At 44.6% G+C, this 22,108-nt stretch overlaps 1 long non-coding RNA gene across 1 annotated transcript; it reads right to left on the bottom strand.

The window, feature by feature from the left end:
* Nucleotides 1–6,891: 6,891 nt before the first annotated feature.
* Nucleotides 6,892–8,934, bottom strand: LOC137471346 (uncharacterized). The gene is made up of 2 exons (XR_010997535.1): nucleotides 8,840–8,934; nucleotides 6,892–7,442 (listed from the first exon to the last, which is right to left on the bottom strand). It is a non-coding gene; the product is annotated as an uncharacterized lncRNA (long non-coding RNA).
* Nucleotides 8,935–22,108: the final 13,174 nt, after the last annotated feature.

Raw genomic sequence — 22,108 nt, 5'->3', positions numbered from 1 at the left:
CCCCTTTCGCCACCCGCCCTCGGGGTCAGCTTCATTCCCGGCCCCGCGGCTCTAAGCAGCCTTTCCGAGACTCAACCGGCCGTAGCTTATGAAATCCGCTCACCGCAAATCACAGAGCTCTGTCGTACGCTATAATCAAATTTCTGCTTGCCTTAAAAAACCCGGGCCACCCTCCTCCACCCCCGTTCTCCGGGCAAACCCCAAATCAAAGGTTTCTAGCCATCACACCCCTCCAGTTATGCCTGGTCCCCGGCCATCTCTCCCGGCCTTCGTGCCATTGCCTGTTCTTCCCGCCTCCTCGCGATGACCAGTTCCTTTCTTCGGCCACAAAAAGAGATGGCTGCTCGGGACCACCCCTGTCTGTTTGGTCGGTCACCTGCATGGCAGCATGGGGGTGATGAAAGAATGGGTATGGTGAAGAGAACAGAGAGGTTGGAGGGTTTCTTGCCCATCAGCCTAAAAGAGGGGTCGGTGGGGCAGTGACACGCTCTCACAGACACACACACACAAATCACGCCAGCCTCATTTCCCGGGTAATGTGTCACCAGCAGTATAAGTCAAGTATTCAGGGGTCAGACACGGCTGATAAATCACGTCGAGCGGGCATTTTATCGTCCTCACGACACCGTCGTCACCGGGCTTTGCCGAACCACTCCGCGGGCTGTGCCCTGGCGCCGGCCCCGAGGCGAAGGGTCAGAATCGATACGAAATGAAGATGCACTCCTGTCCCCCCCATCACCGCCTAACAAGGAGCCCGCCCGGACTTGGCCCATTTAAACCGAGCTCCGAAGGGCTTGGACCCGTGCGGGACCGGGACAGACGCCCCAGCTCCACCTGACCCCCGAGCCCGTGCCTGAACGTAGCCATGTAGAAGCAGAGTGGGACGCGGCATGGAGACGGTACGTCTCCTCGAAAACATCCCAGTACGATTCTAAAATGCATGAGCTCCCAAGCTGGCCCGCGTCGCTAGAGCGCTCCACGCTTCCATGGACGAGCCCAAGACCTGGCCCTAAGCCTTGTCATTGTCCTTTGACACCACATAAACAAAACGTGCAGTTGCAGATGAAAAATAACTCGAGGGAATTACAACCTGTGTTTTTACAAGCAATCCATTTGAACTTTTCTATTATCATCATTATTTTAAGGACAGTAGAAGTACGTCGGGATTCTCTTTTTCAGTGCATTCATACAGAAATCCGTACGTATGTATTGGAGTATGGACATGTCCATACATACACGCATATTTATATGTAAAAGCAGTTCACTGCAAATACCTGTCTGTGTAAATGACTAGACTGTGAGAGGGTATCAATGTCTTTAAAAGACCTTTTCGGCAAAAGTGCCTATATTACAGGCATGTTTAATTCCTGGCCATAACGATTCCTGTCTGGATCCTAACAGAGATGCCCAGGACAGTGACTATAAGATGATTTGATGAAGCAGCGTGAGCTTAGTCTACAAAAATGAGCCGTTGATGAGGAGAAAAAGGGTTAGACTGCAGCTGATACAACCTTCTTATGGCGGCAGCCTTTCAGCACAGCTCGGGATTTTTACCAGTGGTGTAACAGGGATGATGTGGAGCTTGGTTCTGGCTCGGGCTTGGCTCTGTACGGCTTTCGTTTTTACTGTAGTTCTTCAGTACTCTAGAACTTAATACATCCAGTACCGTTCGCTTCACAGCATTGTATTTCCAAGGACAAATCTTAATGGGGACAGTCCGCCTCAAGTGGCCCCTTCCCCATCCCGGGAGAGTCCCCTCCCGCCCGCACCCACCACTGTCAGTGACTGCAGCCGTGGCGGGTTAGCTGCCGGCGGGTGAGGAGAAGTCCTCTACTTTATCCTCAAACCTTTGGGAATGTTGTCCGGAATTGGGGTGGAGGTGAGAAAGGTCCTGACGCCCTCTCCAGAGTTGTGGATTGCTCGGACCCCCGCCATCCCTCGCCCCCGCAACCCACCCGGGGCGGAGCGGGCTGGGGGGCGGCCCCGCGGCCTCGGCGAGATCGGGCTCCTCTCTCCGCTACAGTAGACCTGTTTATTTGCGCGCGCACCCCTCCCCATAAATCCCACCATCTATAATCATTATCTACATGGAAACTTTTGCCCCCTGCAGCCCCCAGGAACCTTCCCCTTCCCCCCCCCCCCCCCGCCCCCCCCCACCGCCTTAGTTAGCCGTGATGATTTTAAAAGCATGCGATGATCTAAGCCCTAATACTAATATTATGCATCATTTGGACAGGATAACCATGCCACCTTGTCAAACGCTGCCTCTTTACACAACCCATTTGCTGCATCGCAGAGTCATAACGACGGTGATGGATGGGCCGGGGACCCCCCCGGCGCCCCCCCGGCGCGGGCAAGAATGCGGGCGGGCGGAGCCCCCGCGCCCGCGGCCGGCCCGCACCCCGCCGGCGACAATTTATGGTCTGTGTATATTTGCTGGCTCCAGATATCGGCAACGTAATGGATGGTTATATTTTATGAATCCGAGGCTCAGATCTAGGGACTCGAGAGTCCCTTCCATGTATGGTGCACTCCTGTCTCGCCCTTAATCCGTCCGGCAGGCAATAAACTTCTCCGCTAAATGCACCGGGAGATAACAGACAATTTTTATTGATTACAAGAAAATGCTCGAAACTAAATAAAGGGTTTTTATGAGGATCCCTGCGAAGACCCTTTCCCCCGCAACCATTAGGCGCAATATCGACGTTTTACTGCGTGTAAACTGTGAACTTGTTTAGCCGTAAAGGTTGGAGCGGGCCGGAGGCAGATGAAAAGCGCGATGCTCGCCGAGGGGAGCCGGGCTTCGGAGATGCCACCGGGCTGCCAACCCTCAAGGTGCCTGCTGACCTTCAGGACTCTCCTTGGGTTCCTCTCTCTTCTCCCTTGTTGAAGGCGCCGGGAACCTCTCCCAAACCTGAAAACAGGGAACGCTGGGCGCAGCACCGGAGATGTTGAGCCGTGAAAGAGGGAAAGGCACCTCACAGTGGCGTTTGGAGTGGGACCCGTGAGAATTGTCGCCCGGGCGTACCCCGAAGGGAGCATGCGGGCGAGTCCACTTGCATTTTAAAGTGGATGATCGTGGAAGGCTGCTCCACCTTCCCCCTCTTCCCACAGGCCCGGATGGGGGAGGTGCGAGAAAAGAGGTGAATTTATGTATTTTATTGCATTCCGGGAGTCTTCTTTATAGCCTCAGAAGTGTAAAGGGCGTTGAAGTCTCTGCCTGGAAGAGGGATGATACTGGGGCGAGCGGGAAGGGGGAGGTCCGGCATCAGGCAGCCGGGCTCTGCCCAGGGACAAGGTAGAGATCTACCCGTGGTTGGCTTCGCTCTCTCCCGGGCTCTGCACCTCTCTCCCCGCCCCCGCCGAGGGCACGGACCCCTTCGGGGAAAACAGTTTAATTCTTCGCTAACGCATTGCAGTAGCGCACGGGACGGGCGGGGGCTGCCAAAGGCATCACGGAAATATAAGCCCCACCCACAGCCCTGACTTTGAAACAGCAATGATCGCATAATTAAAAAAAAAAAAAATTGGTGGCGGAGCTCAGTCTTTTGAGCCCAATCCTCTAATAAATTGCTTAAAATGTTCCGTGGCTTCATTACTGCTGGTATTTCTGTCCATAGGCAGTCGGCTCGAAAATGATAAACGTTATTTTTTTCTGCAACCTCATTGCCAGCCTTCAACAGTAAGAGGCAAACGGTGTTGAGGTTTTTCCTCCTTGTTGTTCTCTTTGCCGCACTTTAAAGGTAACTGTGAAATCACTCAGTGTCTGTGAGTTGTATCGCATTTTACTGGAAAGCCATAAACCTGTCTCATTCCCTGATGTTTCACGATTTACTTACGAGCATGAAGGAAATGCTTGAGCAGTGTTCCTTCTGTTCCTTCCTCCTTCGGCGAGGGGAAGCGAAGGAAAGATGCTAATATTGCCATCTAATTTTATAATTTATCCCGTCTACCCAAACAGGGAGTGTATACAAACCAAGGTGCCGTGGGGTTCAGTTTCTGAAACGCAGCCCGTAATCTCAGGGGTCACACTCGCCGGCCCAGTGAATTATTTAGACTGCCCTTTATTGCTGTTAAAACGTCGGCTTTTGTTTAAACAAACAAAGCGATCCAGAGCCGTTTATCAGTTCCCCAGAAGTCCAGTGAGCAGGATATCCCGGCAGCGATGCCTTGTGTGCTCGCGTCACCCAGCAGCCCCTCTGCACTGTCACTGCTCACGCCGAGCAGGATTGTCCCCTCACTAGCGACCTGCACAGGGGCCCTTGTCTTCCCTGTGCAAACACCTTCCCTCCAGCCCACTGCGTGCTTATACTTTATCTCTAATACATGTTCTTGTCTACGCACACACATATAACATCATGCTGACCCTTGTTTTTAATTAGCCATTTTATTTTTCTTCTAAGATGCAGCTTCATGAGGTATATTTAGCCCATTAGCTAAATTAGCTGGCAAGAACCAAACCCAAACAGAAAAGACATGGGCATCAGTATGGGCAGAACTGGAAAACATTTGGAAGGCTGTTATATACACTTCAAGTCATAAATTAATAGTCGGCTTATTCTTCAACCAGGAAAAAGCCATTAAGATTTGTTCAGCTATGGTCTGTGGGAAAATAATTTCTTTGACTGAGTTCCCCCTAAAGACCCCCAGAAGTTTTCCCTCCTCTGTCATGAACAGTCTGCTCTTTCCTGTCTTCTGGACAGAAGAAAGAGTAGGACCTCTGGAGAAAAGCAGCTTTTCAGCATCTTGAATTTCACTTTGCATCTGTCTTCCTACCTGCTGATTTAATTTTTCTTTGCATTCAGGACCTTTCTAAATCTGCCTAGAGAAAACTGTGGAATAGTGAGAGTTGTGTATCATCTTTTATCAGCTTTTTTTTTCCTTGCTGGTGGCCAGGGTTGCAACTCTGAAGGAAACAGACATTTGAAGGCGGGAGGCTGAGGAGTGGGAAAGCACAACTCGGAAAGAAATTAAAGTTGAGGAATGAGAGGAATGGATAAAAAAAAGGTAGGGCTGATGACTTTTTCATTGCATAGATTTCCTACAGAAGCAGTGGTTACTGATCATGGGTCCGCTTATTTATTTAGTGTGTTTCTGAAATGCATGAGCTCCTAAGCTGGCCTGTGTCACTGGAGCACTCCACGCCTCCATGGACGAGCCCCAGGCCTGGACCACAGCCTCATCATTAGAAAGGAACTGTTCTCCAGCCCATGCACCCACTGGCAGGGTCGCTATGCACCATTTAGTGATCTGCTGCCCACCCACTCTGGGGTCACACTGAACCCCAGAGACCAACAGGCTGCTGCCATGAGGTAGGGAATTTGATATCAAAGGGACATTTATCTTGAAGGTAATCAGACTTTCTCTTTCTCTCTTCCCACTCAAATTTGCAAGGTGCTATTTTAGGGTTCCCCTTGGCTGATGTTGGTGCAGATGCAGGCCAGAAGACCCTGGAAGTGCATGGATCCCACCATGGTGACTCTCCATCCCCATGAACGGTGGGGTAGGTGTGAATGGAGTGGTCTCCATGCCAGGAGCTGATGGGCTGCTGAAGCCTTGAGTGCTGTCTAGCTCTCCTTTGGTCAGTGCCCCTTTAAACTAAACCCTCACAGTCCCTCCTGGGCCAAATTTCAGTACAGCCCCTGCTCTTTTTAGTCCAGTACTGGTGGTGGTTGATAGCACAACGTGGTTGGGTGGGAACTGACCCATCCAGGAGTGCAACCTCACAAAGATCCCATTGTTCAAACTGGGCACATCAAGACTGGTCCTAAGAAACACCGAGAGCTCTTTGCTTCCCTTTGTAAAGGTTGAGGCAAACCTACTGTGGAGATCTGTGCTTTGTGTGGACCTCTGCCCTTGTGGTGAGACTCACCCATACCAGCAACCTTGGAGCTGGCGGCGATGGAAGCCTATGTCAAGATCCGTGCTGTTAAAGGCAGTGATTAAAATAAGGTGTTTTCTGCTGGGGAAGTCTCAATTCCAGGCCTAAATTTCACTGATCTGATGCATCATTAACAAGGTTTACTTAGGCTTAAATTTGTCCTCATTTTTTTGCCAGTTCTACTATCTCTATAACCATGAGGCAAAAAAGAAAAAGCAATAGCACTAAGCCTGCTGGTAGAAAAAAAGACTGAGTTTGTTTAATCAATTTTTGACTTTTCAAAAAGAAATTTTAGCATGATGTAGTATTTTAAAGGCAGTTTACACAAAGCACAGCAGGTAAGATTCCTTGAATGACATTGTTTAAAAAGGGTGGTGTGGAATAGTAATCAGAAAAATGAGTCAAATGAAAGCCTAGGCTGCTCCTTGTAGGAAAGAAATGCTAAGTGGGTATTTTTCATCCATAGTTGTCTTTTTTCAAAGGCAGTTAACAAAAATATTCCTAAAATGTTCCTGTGTACCAATAATGGGCCTTGCACACATTTTCTTGAGCAATTATTTAATCTGCTGTTGCACTGGAATGTTGAATTATTTTCAGCTTTGGCTTTTCTAAACTCATCTCTAGTGCAGTGAAAGCTTTTGCCTTGGTACTAACCAGCTGTGTGCAAGAAGTGATTCAGAGGTGTTTGGTGCCCAAAGTTATTGCCTTGAATTCAGCTAGGGCAGAGTTAATGCCTTCAAACATGAATTGGAGACTGCTTCTGACAGAAGGCTGAACCGCTCCCCTCAAAACAGCCTTGCTAAAAGGCAGGAGGTACTTTCTGTAAACGAGTATTTCTGGGAACAGTTTTTTTTTTTCTCAGGTTTGTTTTGTCCCTTGAAGAGTGAGATCTAAAATGCCTCAGAGGATATTGGAGAAGGTTAATGTGAGGCAATAACCCTATCCCTGTAATCCTCAATGAGACAGTGTTACCTGAGAGAGGTAGTGATGGTGAAGTGATACATGCTTACTTTTTATTATGAATCTCGTGATTGACTTAATTTTCTCTTACTACGTGGGAATGATATATGAAAATGGATAGGCATCCCGTGCTTGACTGAGGTAAAATGGTCTCTTCCATGGCAGAGTGCGGAGCTCCTGGGAGACAATTTCTTGTAACTGCCCTTTGCTGACTGACAGATTCAGTTTGTTCTTACTCAGGCATGTGAAACGAATCTGGCTTTCAGCTGCTGTATTTGGTTTTTGTTTCCAGTGTGGATCTGCTTGCTTGGCACTGTTTTTTCAAAACTTTGACTTTTGGGTTGCACTGTCAACATTATTGTGTGAGAGCTGAGCTTGCTTTGCTCATGGAGGTGCCCGACTGCAGGAGTACAATGCAGACCTGTGCAGCACATGGAGCACATTACAATGAGAAGCCACCTGTTGAAATAGCAGACATCATGCCATTTTTTACATATGCACAGGAAAAAAAAAAGTGGAGAGATGGGCTGTTTGAGGTATTTCCAAAGCCAGAGGTTGTTGAAATATTGATGGAAGTACACACTCCTTCACTTCTATGCTTCTGAAATACAAAATATCCATTAAAAGTGACAGACTTGAAGCCAAGGCAAACAATTTCGTAAGCTAAACTTGAACACTTTTACTTGCAAGTACTGATCTTGTGATGACAGATTCATTTTTCCAGCCCTGGCAAATTTGTTCCTACTGTAGCCTTGCTGGAAATTACCCTGTAAGTGTTTATAATCCTGTCCTACTGTGAAGGACTCCTTGTGGGATGCATAATTCAGATGAAGGGAGGACCTCATGGTTATGGGCAAGGTGGGTCTGTGTAAGTATTATAGAATGGTTTGGGTTGGAAGGGCCCTTAAAGAGAGAGATTCCCTAGTTCCAACCTTCCTGACATGAACTGGGACACCTCCCACTAGACAAGGTGGCCCAAAGCCTCATCAAACCTGGCCTTGAACATTTCCAGAAGAAGGACATCCACAATTTCTCAACAAGCAGTTTTGGATTTTTGCACTGGAAAGCCCCGGTAGTCTTAAATCATGCTACACATATACCTGTATTTTGACTCACTTTTCAACTAAAATAAAAATATCCAGACAGTGCTTTGCACAGAAGTTTAACAACTGTTGAATATATAAATAGACATCACATACTAAAATACTGTGTTGATATGAGCCATATAAACAGAAGAGAGCAGAAATACAGAAGTCTTTTTAACCCAATTTAATTTTGTGTCTAGACAAGCTTTACTCAGTGCCAGAGTCTGCCTCAGTGTTGCTCTCTGATACTCGAGGTAGGTACAGCACAGTCCTACTTTTCAACATTATTAATTTTCCTAGTGGGCTGATGCCTCTGAGAAAAATGGCAAAAACATTTCCAAAACTGCCACTGGAGTCACAGAATGTTTAGCCAGTGAATCCAGGGGTCCTCGGTACCAGCAAGAGGCTTGCAGTGCTTTTAGCAGTATTAATATTATAGTTCTGATCACAGCTGATGAGGGAAGGAAGGAAAGAGTAAAAGGTCAGAGTAAAAGATAAGAAAGAGGTGGTGGAAGGGTATAGAATTTCCCTTTTATCTGCATTTTTCTGTGCAAGAAAAGTAGGACTTGTGCCAAGGCATTTATTTATTCATTGCTATGAAAATCACTTTGTGTCCTAATTTCAGCAACATTAATATAATTTTCTTCAGTAAGTGGTTATCTTTTATGACCAGTTTAGACTTATATGGAGGTGAAGGAATACACCATAAAACTCTACACTATAAGCTGTGTATAGGACATATCAACTACTCTAAAGTGATTACATTAAAGAGAGAAGAGCCGATCCTCCTTACAATTTAATGTTACAGCAAATGAGCTCAGAGCTGCTGAGGAAGATGTTAAATCACATTTGTGTACAAGGTAGAGAGACCCACTGTGTGACTACTGTTTCAAGAAAATATGCAGATACAGACCTAGATCCAAGTATGGAAATTGGCTGGTGGGCCCCTCAGGCTTTCTGGCAACCCACATGCTATGGAGAAAGAAGAAACAGCTGCTGCAGCTATCACTGCAGAAGATGACAGTGAGCGAATTAAGCCTCACAAAGGTCTCTGAAGGAGCCACGAAGCCTCAGGCTGGTGTTTCATGGAAAGCTTTGGCATCACCAAATGTGGCAGCAAGCCAAGCTCCCGATCCAGCGTGCACTGGAGCAGGGGAGAGGATAACTGGGGCAAGAGGCTATGCACAGTGTGTCTCAGAGATATGAATGCACACATACCCACAGACAGACACATTCTTGTGCCCTCCCCGTGCCTGGCATTCCATGGTCAGGGCATGAGATAGCAGCATTTATGTTCAGGCTGGTTGTGACAAACCTGTATTGATACAATAAATAAATGTGACTGAGGTTTACAGTTCAAACAAGCTCTGAGGAGCCACCACAAATCAGCTTGTCATGTTGCCACCAGCTTTACAATCAATCTCCCATAAAAGGGCTTAGGCTCTGACTCCTTTCTCCAGTTTGCTTATTTTTGTGGGGAAACTGGCTGCAAGCAAATCACTAAAAGATGACTGGACTTAGACCTTTCTGTTTTTAAATGAGCAAAGCTTAAACTCTTAGAGTTTAGCAGTAGAGCACACTTGGAAAAAAAAAAGGATCAGGAGAAAAGCAAACAAAAACCATCATCTACCTCTGTGCGAATGGCTTGGGTCTGGCCCTGGTAGTCAGAAAGGCTTGACAGAAATTGCTGCTGAAGTGGGGGAAGCTGTGGGCAGCTAGAGCTGGAGCAGTTGTGTCATCTTGTAACAAATGAGGCCCTGTTTTGTACCCTTTGAATGCTGGGCAGATAATCCCCATCACACAGCTAAAATCAACTTTTGGATTCTCTCACTGTCACCTCCTTCCTGTCCAGCTTCAGCCCTGTGTCCTGCTTTCCACTGAGGATAAGGAGAGGAGCTTCACTCACCCCCTTCCACAGACTTGGCTCAGAAATGAAGCATCCATCCCGGGCAAAGCAGCTCCATGTGGCTCTGGGAGGGTGCGAGCTCAGGTCATGGCAACAGTGACCTCAACCTGATGGCTGGGGTGGTGTGAGACATCATCCTGTCCTCTCACCCTGTGGGGAGAGAGAGCCTGGAGGTGCTGAGCTGTGACCTCTGCCTGGTCCTGCTGGCTGCCTTGGCTGGTTTGCCTTTCCCAGAATGCTGAAGACAGAAGGGCTTCCTTCCTCTGGCTTTGGATGGCCAAGAAGGCCCTGTGCCCCCAGTGGGACAACCAGGGATTCCCCCTTCAGTACCTCTGGTATTTTTGAGATTTTGACCCTAAATGCAGGGACTCTTTTTTGGGTATAGGGACACCTTGCCCAGTTGAATTGACCTGCTTTTGTGGTCAATGTGAACACATCCACAACACAAGGAGAGCTCAGAAATAGGGCACCCAGCCAGAGCATCATGCAGGAACAACACAGCCTCTCTTGCTTTTACCTTTTCTGCTATTCTGAACCACACTAATGGCTTCCATGTTTTTTCCACAATGATTCCCAAATGTTTTTTCCTGGCCAGCATGCTGAATGGCTGTTTCATTTAGCACATAATCATTAGCTTCCCTCCTTGCTACCAGACACATTATTCTGCCTTTGCCTTCACTGAAAGGCATTTGCCATCTGCTGATTTGTTCATAATATCAGTGTTGTAATATTGCTTTTAATAATAACAATAATTGTACACTCGGCTCCCTCCTGGTGCTCTTCATCAGATCTCACAGTGCTCAAAATTCCAAATTGTTCTCAGTCCTGTTAAAAAAACTAATTGTCACCAACTTTATCCCCAAGTGTTGCAGTCCAAGTTCAGCTATCCAGTTTCAGGCTGTTTACCAGATGCCCCTGGCACTTTCTGTGTGAAATGCTTCTATTCCAAATCAGTATCTTTGATTTTGTAGAGCAATTTTCTACCTATCTTATTTCAGTCTACTCCTATACTGTTAGAGGAACAGTAAGGAACTCTCCACCTCAAATGTGACTCTTTGGTCATGGACTTTGTCAGCTTTTCTGTGTGGCCAAAACCTCTGCTGCAACACACACTCCCGGGTATATGCCAAGGCACTGAATATCCCAATCACCACTTATATTTAGACTCATATTTACTACAAATGTCCCAAAGGGAATCTAACCACATCTCAGCAGGTAGCTTTCATGATGATAAAGTCAGAAATGAGGGTAAATGGTACTGATGCTCCCTTTCAAATTTGGCTAAGATGGATTTCCACTCTTTCTTTCCCATGCAATAAGTAATGTCCCTTAAGATGTCAGCAAGCTCCACGTAGATGAGCTCTTGATATTTTACAACTGAAGCTCTCCTGTTGCCTATTAAATATTTTTTCACACCTTTCCTTCCAAGAATGCTTGCTTTTTTTTTTTTTTTTTTAAGTAAAGGTATGAAAGTAATTGCTCTTGAGGGATTTCTTGGTTGTCAATTCTTTCGCACCGTTTTAGTCACTGCAGTTCTTATATTGCTTGCCTTAGCCTGGAGAGCCCAAATTAGGAGAGGTACTACTGTGTGTATGCAGAACAAAGCAAAAAGTGAAGAGAATGAGAGAAGTGATAAAAAGGGATTTTCCAGCTCTGTCAATAAAATTACCACAATAATAACTTCCTTCAACATGTTTGTTGCTAGTGGACCTGCATACAGAGCTACTCTGCATAATACTTTCAGAGATTGCAGTTCCTTCTTCTGTTTGCAGGATATCGGTGCATGAGGTCAAATACCTGCAATTTTCTTACTTAGAAGTGATTCTACAGCCAGCTGTGAGCTCACAGCCTGTGGAGCACACACACAGGGTTCACTTGTCTCCCATGGTGTAGCTGCCATCCCCTCCCTTGCCATTTGTGCCTCTGGGAAGCCTTGAAGATCATCTGAGCCTGACTAAAGCTACACTTCAGTGCTACCACTCAAGTACAGAAATGAGAAAGGACAGACACACATTTCTGTGCACAACCAAGGGGCCTTCAAATGGAAATAAAAGGAACCAGGGTGAAGGCCAGAAAAAGGGGAAGCCTTTCCAAGGGCTTAGTGGATGCTAGAAGATAAAAAACTCAAGAGGAGACAACAAATTTGTGTCAGAAATTCATTCAGGGACACCAACGATGTGAACACATCAGGCATGGGAAAGCTTAGAACTTATTAGAGGCTGGATAGTGTAAGGGAGGGGTTGTTTAATAACTCACCCTGCTTTTCTACCCCCGTTCTTGGCAGCCTGCAGCAGTCCCACTGGAAGACATGACTCTGGGTCAGGGTTTTGGTCCTCTTAAGAAAGGTCTAAGAAGATTTTTGAGTGTGAATGTTATAGGGTGAATGGTACTTCAGCTGCTCATTCACAGACATACAAACCAAAAGTGCCTTTTTCCCTCCTGTTACTGCCAGCAAAGTGCTGCTTCCACCAAGACTGGAATGGAGAAGAAGCTGTAGAAAGGAAATGTCACTGAACATAAGAACTTCACTGGGGCAAGTGATCATAGGACACTTTTCTAACTGTTTGCCCAATGCTCACAGCTTAATTTCACTATTGTAGAAATAAAAAGAACAGATACTTCCCACAGGAACTGGAAAAACCGCTGTTATTTGCCAGGTTATGACCTCATTAAAACAGAAACCCCTTCACCTTCCCCAAAAGAAAATGAAAGTACAACAGCTTACTGTGATTATCAAGGAAAATAGGACCAAGGAATTGTCCCAAGTTGGAGGCAGGCTCATCCTACTCATCCTTTCCTTTTCTTTTTTTTTTTTTTATATTATTTTTTTATTGGCAGATACTCCTGGAGAGGTATTACAATTGTAGATCAGGGATCTGTTGCATGTTCTTGCAGATGGTACTGAGGTGAAGATGAATGCCAGACACATTAGGCTTAGCAGGGTAGTTTTTTAGCAATTTGAACATGTTGATGAAAACAGGAAAGCTAATAAATCAGCCACCAAGATCCAGACTGTAAAAGGCTGTTTTTTTTTTTTTTTTTTTTTTTTAAATGTGTGGAGTTTCTGGGGCACAAACAAATATTATAGACACATTTTCGTTCTTTAAACCCGTCACATTTGCAACCTGTTTGGACATATGACTGACTTTAAACACTTCTTGGTGTAAATCCAGGCCAAGAATCAAAGCCAACAGAACAGTTTAACCTAGGTTGGTGCTGAGAAACAGGCACTTCACCTCCCCTGGTTGACCTGGCTTGTGCATGAAAAAGACACCTCTCTTTCACCTCTCTGGCCATCCTTTTTTAAATCCTGAAATTAGGGCAGGGTATTAAACAGTGACTTTACTGTACCCATGCAAAGGAATATATCATTACATTTTGTGGTGTTTTGTGAATTAGCTCTAGGTTCAAACAGGGCTGCAACCTTCAGTAGGTTACATTGAAGACTCAGGAAACAGATATGAGTGTAGGGATCCTTTCCCAGCCCCTGCATGCACAAATCAACCCAGCCACCAGCATTAATATAGTTTTCTCTGTGTCTTAAGATATATATGCATACACCTTTGCCAAACACACTTTTTCCTAGGGCTTTTTTTGAACATAAAACAAGAGAAGAGGGGAGAGGTTGAACCAAGTCCTGTCTAAACCTATGTGGACCTGGCTGGGACTGTGTGTGAGCTACTTATGAAAAGATAGTTTTTCTTCCTAAGAAAATATGAGGGGGGACTTGAACCCATCTTCCCGTCTTCGCTGCCTCTGCTTCCAAGTTGCTTCTTGCTCCATTACAGTGGTTCTCCATTAGGTGAATGATGTTTTCCTGAACTGTCATTTAAGGAGGCATTTTTAGAGGAACTCAATAGATATTTTAATTTCTGGAGCTATATTTGATAGCCGTTTAATTTCCTAAAACATTGCTTTGCAGAATGCTGACTCAGAAATACTTATATATGAGATTTAAAAACTGGAATGACCACAACAGGGAAAGAAGAGGTGAAAAGTAAAGCTTTTTTGCTCTATTACTTGGAAATGTCTTCCCCTCCTCCCCCATCATCTTGCATATCTGTCCTACTCGATTCCATAAAAATATCCAGTTTTCCAGTAGTTTCAGATATTTTTGAAAGGATTAGTATACCTGATAACTTCTATATAATCATGAGGACTAATAATGCCAGTAAAATAGTGAGTGGGAAATATCTGGCACTTTCCTGATTAAGTCAAACCATTTTCTTTTTGTGACTGAAGAAAGATCTGCAGGGTCTAAACAGTGCAGGTAATTTCAGGTAAGATTTCATCTAAGAATGAGGTCTTCTGATTACAGAAGTCATCTTCTTTCTCCATGGAAACAGGAGGGCTTGGCATGAGGCACACACCTAAGAAACTCCTGTTGTGAGCTCGTAACCTTGACAGTACTCCACACAGGCACACAGCAGGCAGGACAGCCTCAAGGGGTTTTGTGTGAAGTGCTCATTTAGCACGGCTGGCTACCTGTGTCTTCGCTTGCCAGGGGACCCTGCTTCCCTTCCCTCAGTACGTCACTCATTTATGGATCAAAGTCCTCAGTCTTTAAAAGTACATTTCAATGGAATTTGTGATTGGAGATGATCTATTTAAGCACCTGGAGGCTGGTAATACCTCTGGGTACTTTGAATGAGATTTGGTGCTGCAGATTAGCAGATTTAGGGTCACATGTGAGTAACTCTGGCTCATTTGTCAAGGGTGAAATTGATACTGGGAAATAAATGGGCCTGCTAACTTTCCATGTCTACTGGCATGCAATCCAGGCCTGAGCCAGGATGGGGGGAAATTAATTAATTTTTCCAATTGATTTTCCCCATTTGTTTTGTTTTTAATATGAAGTTTGTAAATTAACATAAACAGCTAATGCAGAGAAGAATTCTGCCTCATGCACACAGCCCACTCACAAATGCAAAACAACATATAAAGGCAAATCACGGAGAGAAATTATTTCCTCTGCCCTAAGACCATGCATTCTCTAAGGAAATTATTACCAGTGTAATACCAATTTACCAGTAATCATTGCCTTTGAGGTACAAAGCCCCACATGGGTTTTTAGCGGTGTCTTAGAGCACAGTTTACTCTGTAGCAGCTTATTGTAATGTGCTGTCTCACCTGAGTCACTTCACTGGGAATTTTCAGGGCTTTACACATGCAAAAATCTACAGGAACACACATATATAAATTGTAAAGATGGGCACAAACCATGTACTGGTTTCAAGAGAATTAAGTGAACACTGTAGTCAAATTATGATAGTCAAAGGAAGTCCAAATTTGGGGCTTAAACTACTTGACAATATTCCCTTAATCTGGACTCCATGGAGTTTTCAACAAGGACTATTATCCTTTTTTTCAGAGGTCAAATAAATAAGCTTTAAGCTTGTGAAAAGGTAAACACACTGATGCCTGCATAACATTTGTGAGTTTATGAGATATTCTGGCAACAGGAATACAAAGAACCACCATAAATCCTACTGTGCACATGCACTTAATTCCTGAGATGCAGTGCCTGTGGGTTCCTCTACCATGCAATGCAAGCTCTCTTACTAGGAAATATTAAATCCAGTAGAAGTATAAGACCCAGTAGGAGCATGATTTCATGGAAGAGCCTTTCCCACTATTTGTTTTTGAAGAAGTCATCACATTTCAGGAGGGGGTTGAAGATAGATCCAGAGACATCCTCAGGAGGCTGTGCTGGATGGTGCCATTTTGATACTACATGAACAAAATGTGTAGTTATGGATGAAAAATAACTCAAGAGGATGACAGCCTGTGTTTCACAAGCAATCCCGCTGAGCTTTTCTATTATCATCATTATTTTAATGACAGCAAAAGTAAGTGGGAAATCTCTTTCAGGACATTCATGCAGATATCCATGTGTGTGTTGGAGTGTGGACATATATGTACATACATGCATACCTGTCTACATGGAGAAGCAGTCAACTGTAAATACAAGTCATTCTATAAAAGATGAGAGTATGCAGGAGTATAAATGCATTTTAAGTACCTAAAGTGCCTAAATTATAGGCTCTCATTTTTGAGAACTGGCTGCAATGAGATGTCCACGGAGATGCCTTTAGAACTGTGACTTTAAGAAGACTTCATGAAGCAGCATGAGCTTAATCTACAGGTGAGGGAAGAGAATTGGGGTTGGACTGAAGCTGATACAACAGCTCCTTATCACTACTGCAGCCCCTGAGAATGGCTCAGGAGTGAGTGTTTTTTACCAGTGAGGTACAGGGAAGATGTGGACCATGGTTCTGGCTGGGGCTTGGCTCTGTGCAGCTCTGGGGTGGCACTGCTTCTTTTATTGTAATTCTTGCATTCTCTTGTTGGCAAAGGTGAGAAGAGGATTGGTATCTTGTATGTGATAGTGGGTGTTTTGTGGAGGACTTTGGCTGTTCAGTGGAAAGGATTCCATCTGGAAAAATGTCTCATGGTGGGACTTGAACCACTGATTTAGAGAGGCACTAAGTGCTGCATGAATACAAATATATACAGACCACAAGGAGACCTCTTCAGGTGTATCAGGCCCTCTGGACTGATACCAAGGCTTGAAAAAAGTCTGAGACCAGACAGCATCTGTTCCCAGGGATGCTGGGGTGGAGGTGGCTGCATCCAGACATGCATTGTGGTGGCATTGCCTCCCCTGCAGTGCCTGTGCTGGTTCAGTGAGCTCCCAGGAGCACGGGGAGAGCAGGGAAGACCCTGGTCCCTCCCATGTCCTGAGAGGACATGTTGTTGGGGAATGGAAATGTCCTGGGCATCTCTCACTCCACACTTGGGTGTGGCAGCAGCAGGGTGCACACTCCCCTGGTGGGGTGCAGGCAGATTCAGGTTGGTGCCTCTCCAACCCCTGACTCTTAAAGTTATTTCCAGTGACATCAAACAGAAAGGCTTGTGAGCACTAGTGCCAGCTGGGACCAAATCCCACAGTGTAACCCAAAGTCCTAAAAGAGAGGGAAACATGCAAGGAGACCGTGTACGTGTCTGTGTACATAAATGAACATCTTCATTTTATTTCTGACTTGATTTTCCCACTTTTATGTTCTCAGAAGAAAAATATAAGGAGATTTCAATTCAGTTAGCGATGGTATTTTGGTAAAGCACCCCCAGAAATCAAGAGAGGCTATGTTATTTTACATGGTTCTTGTCTCCATTTATACTAAGCAAGATGGGCCTGGGGTTTGTCTAAAACAGAGCAGAGACCACCGAGTAGTCTCATCAGCAGAACACTAATTGTGGCCATTTATTATAGTCACTTATCTGATAGTAGCTTCTTTATCTGTGATAGTTTTACAGGAATAAAATCCAGCAGGCATTTGCACCAGTATATAAACATGTTACCTTGTGGTAGTGTGTCTGTTACTGTCAACACTTGCCAGCAAAAAAATGCCTATCTTGGGCTTATATGAAGTACTGATGAGTTTAATATGCTCCAGTGAAAGCCACAGAATAAACAACACATCACAAATGTTGGCCTTGTCTGGCCTCTTAAACAAATAAAGGTGACTAAGAAGTACAAACAACACCAGGTCGGGCCTTATCGGGGCGCTGGTGGCTGCGCTGCTAATGCAGCTCCCCTAGCCAGCCAGGGCTGCCTGTGGGCTCCTTATTGCAGGAAATATTGGGAAAGCCCTTTACTAGAGAAGTGTATCCCTTGAGTTTGGTCAAAACTCTGTAGTGTGAAGATGCAATTCCATGGCTGTTTCAAAGCCAGTTCTGGGATAGCAGGGTGCAGGTGGAGGAGAGGTGGGGGAGGACCCAACACACAGACCCAGCTCTGCCAGTCTAGTCTGGTCCAGGGTTCTCATATGTGATTGCCCCACCGAGCCCACCTTCTCCCTGCAAACACAGCAGATCCATGAGGAAAGGCCATGCAGTAAGATGGAGGAGGGACCACCTGGGCACTTCTGGGCCTATCAGATCAATGGAGGAAAATCACATCAACAATGCTCTCAAAAGAAAAAACTAAAAATTGATATTGTTTTGCTGCTATATTTGGATCGGCCAGAACAAACTCATTTTGCACATGACCACAATCAGTGTGATTGATTGACAAAATTTGATAGAGTGACGGACAAAGACTGAAGATGGAAACTTCATCTGTGAGACGAGACTTTGTTAAGGAATCGTCCCTTTGATTAAGGAGGCACTTAAGACCATCCATCCCCTGGCTGACAATAAATAAGCTAACACTTGCTTGGCTGCAGTGTTGATCTTATGATAAGTGCTGGAAATACACCCCATTTGTCATAATGAAATATCAGGGACAAGTGGAGTTAGCTACCTAAGAGAGTTGTGTTTAATGTCAAACTCTGCATGAAATCAGAAAGGGAAAATTCAGTTACAGGTTTAATGTTTTGTAAAGGATCTTAATTTAGTGATCTACCACAGACCATGAGAGTGAATCCACACAGACATCTACCTTACACAGAAATTGAAGAAACTCTTCTAGTTGGCAAAGGTGTTTGACAAGCACTGACACCATTCTTCAGCCTCACTGGAAGGGTGAAAGCTGATGTTCAGCTTTGCAGAGCCAGCTCACCATGTTCTCCATGCAAAATGTCATGAGTAGAGTGTATTTGCTTGTGGCAAATGTGAATTTTTCATGCAGACCTGCCCTTCCTGTAACTCAGGCCATCAGGATGGGAGCTTCCTGCTTTGGTTTAGCTGGAAAATGTGATGCAACTGCAGCTTCATCATCTCTTGCAGTCAACAATGGACTGACTTGAAAGCTTTCTTGTCATCTTCCAGCACGCTTATTTCCAGTGCTGCAAACAAACAGCTGGCTTGTTGGGCGACAACGTGCAGCTAGAAGATCATTTAATCTGGAAACTGTTTTGAAAGGATAATTTCATTTTGAGTTGCTTTGGAACTGTAAACAAAATGAGCCAGGACCAGATGAAACACACTGGCAGTTCAGCCCACCTGTTGGCTAAATTCTTCTAAGAATAACCAGATGTGTGACAGATGTATCTCAGCCAAGGCTTGATGGCAAGGCTGTGTCAGCAGGACAGATGGCATGGGTTGAGAGGGTTACCCAGCCCTGCTTAGTACTGATTCCATGTCCACACAGAATGAATTAGACTAGTGGTCACTTTGTGAAGTTGCTGGTGGCTGGAGACATATTTTACCTCAGTATTTGCCACTTAGAAGATCTACCAGCGAGATGTCTTGGTGGTACATGAGGACATATTTCATTTTGCAGCTGAGGTGAGCCAGGGGTTCATACCCTGTTGGGTACCTGAGATCCCAAGCATGGCTTTTTCTCACACAGCTAGTGGCAGTGAGGCCAGGGTGGGTACATTGCTGGTCCAGGGGTGTTATTCCTCCTCCTGTGCAGAGACACGTGCTAGTTCCAAATCTCTGTGTTGTATGGTGTGGTCACCACTGAGCAGAGATCCCTGCTTAAAGTGGGCAAGCAAGGAGAAAATGAAGATTCAGATTTCCAGCTGCAGTTGAGGGACCTGACTACCGCTGGAAAAAGTGGCCCAGTATTTCTCGCCAGTAGCTCAGTAAATCCAGCCCTAGATATGAAAATCAACCTAATCTCTTTGCACAGGCAATCAAAACTCAGTGGTTAAAATTAATTACCTGTGCTGTTGATGGTGCGTGAACCAGAGGAGAGTTGGCTACTTTTCCCAGGGCTGTATAGTTTCTATGCTGCCAGCAGAGTAGAAAATACAAAAACAAGGTATTATTTTTGTCTGTAAATGAAACATATCTGACTCAAATTTCCTGCAGAAGACAGCAGATCCATTGATTAAAGTGTGCTGTTTTTCTAGTCACTTCTCTGAGCACAACCACATTTAAAAAAGCCACAAACCTGAATGGCAATATGATTTTACATTTAAAAAAGAGATTTAGCATGTTACAGTATATTTTCTCTGGGCTGCAGGGGAACTGTTTCTTGCTTAGCTGTGAGTTCATAAATTATCAGGTTGGGTTCATGCACTATCAGGTTTCAGGACAGAGCTGTTTTACAAATAATGCTATATGGTGTCTCTCTTTCATTGGGGAAACTTTAAAGTGTGAGAGATTGATACTATAGGGAAACAATACAGAGGGGTGGGCAGCTGATTCTGATAGAGTTAAAAATCTGTTACCACTTCAGTGGCTGTTGCTTAATCTCCTGTTTTCAGAGTTGATAACATGACCATAAAGTTCACTCCTGGCTGAACACTGGCACAGGAGTTTCTCTATCCAGAAGTGAATTCCAGATATGAATATTAGCACTGCTAATAATAAAACCTCCTCCTTTCCAACAACAAAAATGCAAATAAATGCAAAATTTGATTTGTGATAAGGCCTGCTGGAATCCGGCCAATACCTGGCTTTGTAAAAACAACTTTGCAAAGACAGAAAGATAAAATATTAGTAGCGAGGTTACAAAAAAATAAGCCTCCTCCACTGCAACTTTTACAGCCTGGTTATTAAGAGGTTTTGACACAAACCCAAGGACTGCCTTTAGCTCTTTAGTGGTCTGTGATCAGCACTGCAAGCTGACAGCAAGGAGAGGCAAAGATTTCTCTCACCTGAAGTCCATTGTCATCAATGGAATTTGCACAAAGCCAAGCACCTGTCTCACAAAGGGCTGGCCTGTAACCCAATGTTGTCATACCTATGGCAACTTCCTGGGCTGAGATGGTTTGAAGGGAACATGTTTTTTTCCTGCAGAAAAGACCATCCTTGGGGCCAGAAGAGCTGAAATTCCTTCTCTGGGCAACCCTGGAGGAGTGAGATAGAAGCTTCATTTTATAGGCCCAGGAAGCTGTTTTCTCTGCTGATTAGGTAGGAGACTGCATTTAGAAGTTTCAATTTCTAACCCCAGCTTTCTAACAAAGAGATTTTAGTAAATCTTTTTTGTACTCTGTACTTTAGCTCCTAAAAAAAGCTCAGGTGTTGTGATTTCTGTTAAGCAATTTGTGAATCTCAGAGGGGAAAAAAGTCTGCTTGAATACAATGTAAACAGCTCAATCTGAAGAGTTTTGAGACCTGGGTTGGAGATTACAAACAGTGTCTATCCCAGTACTCCCTCACTCTTAAAATCTGGCACTGCTGCTGTGACAGTGCTACAGGGATTTCACAGTTATAGCAGACACTGTTAGCAATGTTTGAAAATGCTTAATGAAGACTAAGTAAAGCTGTCACGAGGTTTTAGTGTGGGAGAGGAGGGATTGCTGATAAGATTAATATTGTGATTTAATTACTTTTATTTTCCTTCCAGAGATTTTACTGAAGTATAACAAAGTTAAGAATTGTGTAATTTCATTTTCTAACAACATTTCCTAAGTTACTCCTTGAAGTGTTGCTGTAAAACCACTCTTTGGGCAGGTAGCTGTCTGTACCTATTCTCACCCAATATTCTTGCTCCCTTTCTCTCCCTGCCATGAGCTGGAACTTAGAAAATCATCTTCCTTTGGAGTGTTTTAATGCTTTCGCTGCTTGTCAAAATCAGGAAGTATAAACCACACAATTTTTTTTTTTAGCAAGATATCTGAGAAAATTTGGAACAGGCTTCCACATTATCTCCTCCTCTATAGTATAACACGTTTATGCCCCAGTTGTGACAACATTTATGCCTGTGAACTGTCTGAAAAAATTAGAGGATTATTGTATGTTATGGGGTGCAGATGATCATGATAAACCTTTGGGAACACAAGCAGGTGAAGCACATCATGGGGGGGAATCTGATTCTTGGCTGTGCTATTCTCACAGCACACCAGCATGTCACCGGGAAGGACCCAAATTCAGGTAAAACAAATAATGCTGGGAAGAGTCAGGCCCTTTGCTTTAAGATTGTTGTAATGTTTAGGCTTAGAAGGATGGATTACAGCCTTTTTTTTCAGCCTGAATTCCATCCCAAAAATCTGCTTAATCCCCTTTTTAATGCTTGTGTGAGTGCCAGAAACATCTTTTATTTGCTTCAGCAACAGCAGCCGGTTAGTCAGATGCTATCAGCTACTTCTTCATTCAGTTGTCCTTTGCATGCTGATAAACACCACATAAGATAGGGGAGAGAAACCTTAAGCCACAAGCTTATCCTGTGTATAATAGGATGCACCTTGAAACAATTTTGATGTCTCCATTGAAATCAGCTTAGGTTAAGCCTACATAAATAGTGTCAAAGGGGAACACACCCAGAACGCCCTGGGAGATCATGATAAACACTCCTGATGTTTTGCAGCTGGGCTCATCATCTGTGCATTTCACAATAAAATTTTACAAAGCATCCAGACACCCAGCTGGTTGTATTCA

This window comes from Anomalospiza imberbis, chromosome 3 (genome assembly GCF_031753505.1).
Source record: "Anomalospiza imberbis isolate Cuckoo-Finch-1a 21T00152 chromosome 3, ASM3175350v1, whole genome shotgun sequence".
Classification (NCBI taxonomy): domain Eukaryota; kingdom Metazoa; phylum Chordata; class Aves; order Passeriformes; family Viduidae; genus Anomalospiza; species Anomalospiza imberbis.
Note: the sequence above shows the minus strand (reverse complement) of the source record. Positions and strands in the feature narration are given on the sequence as shown.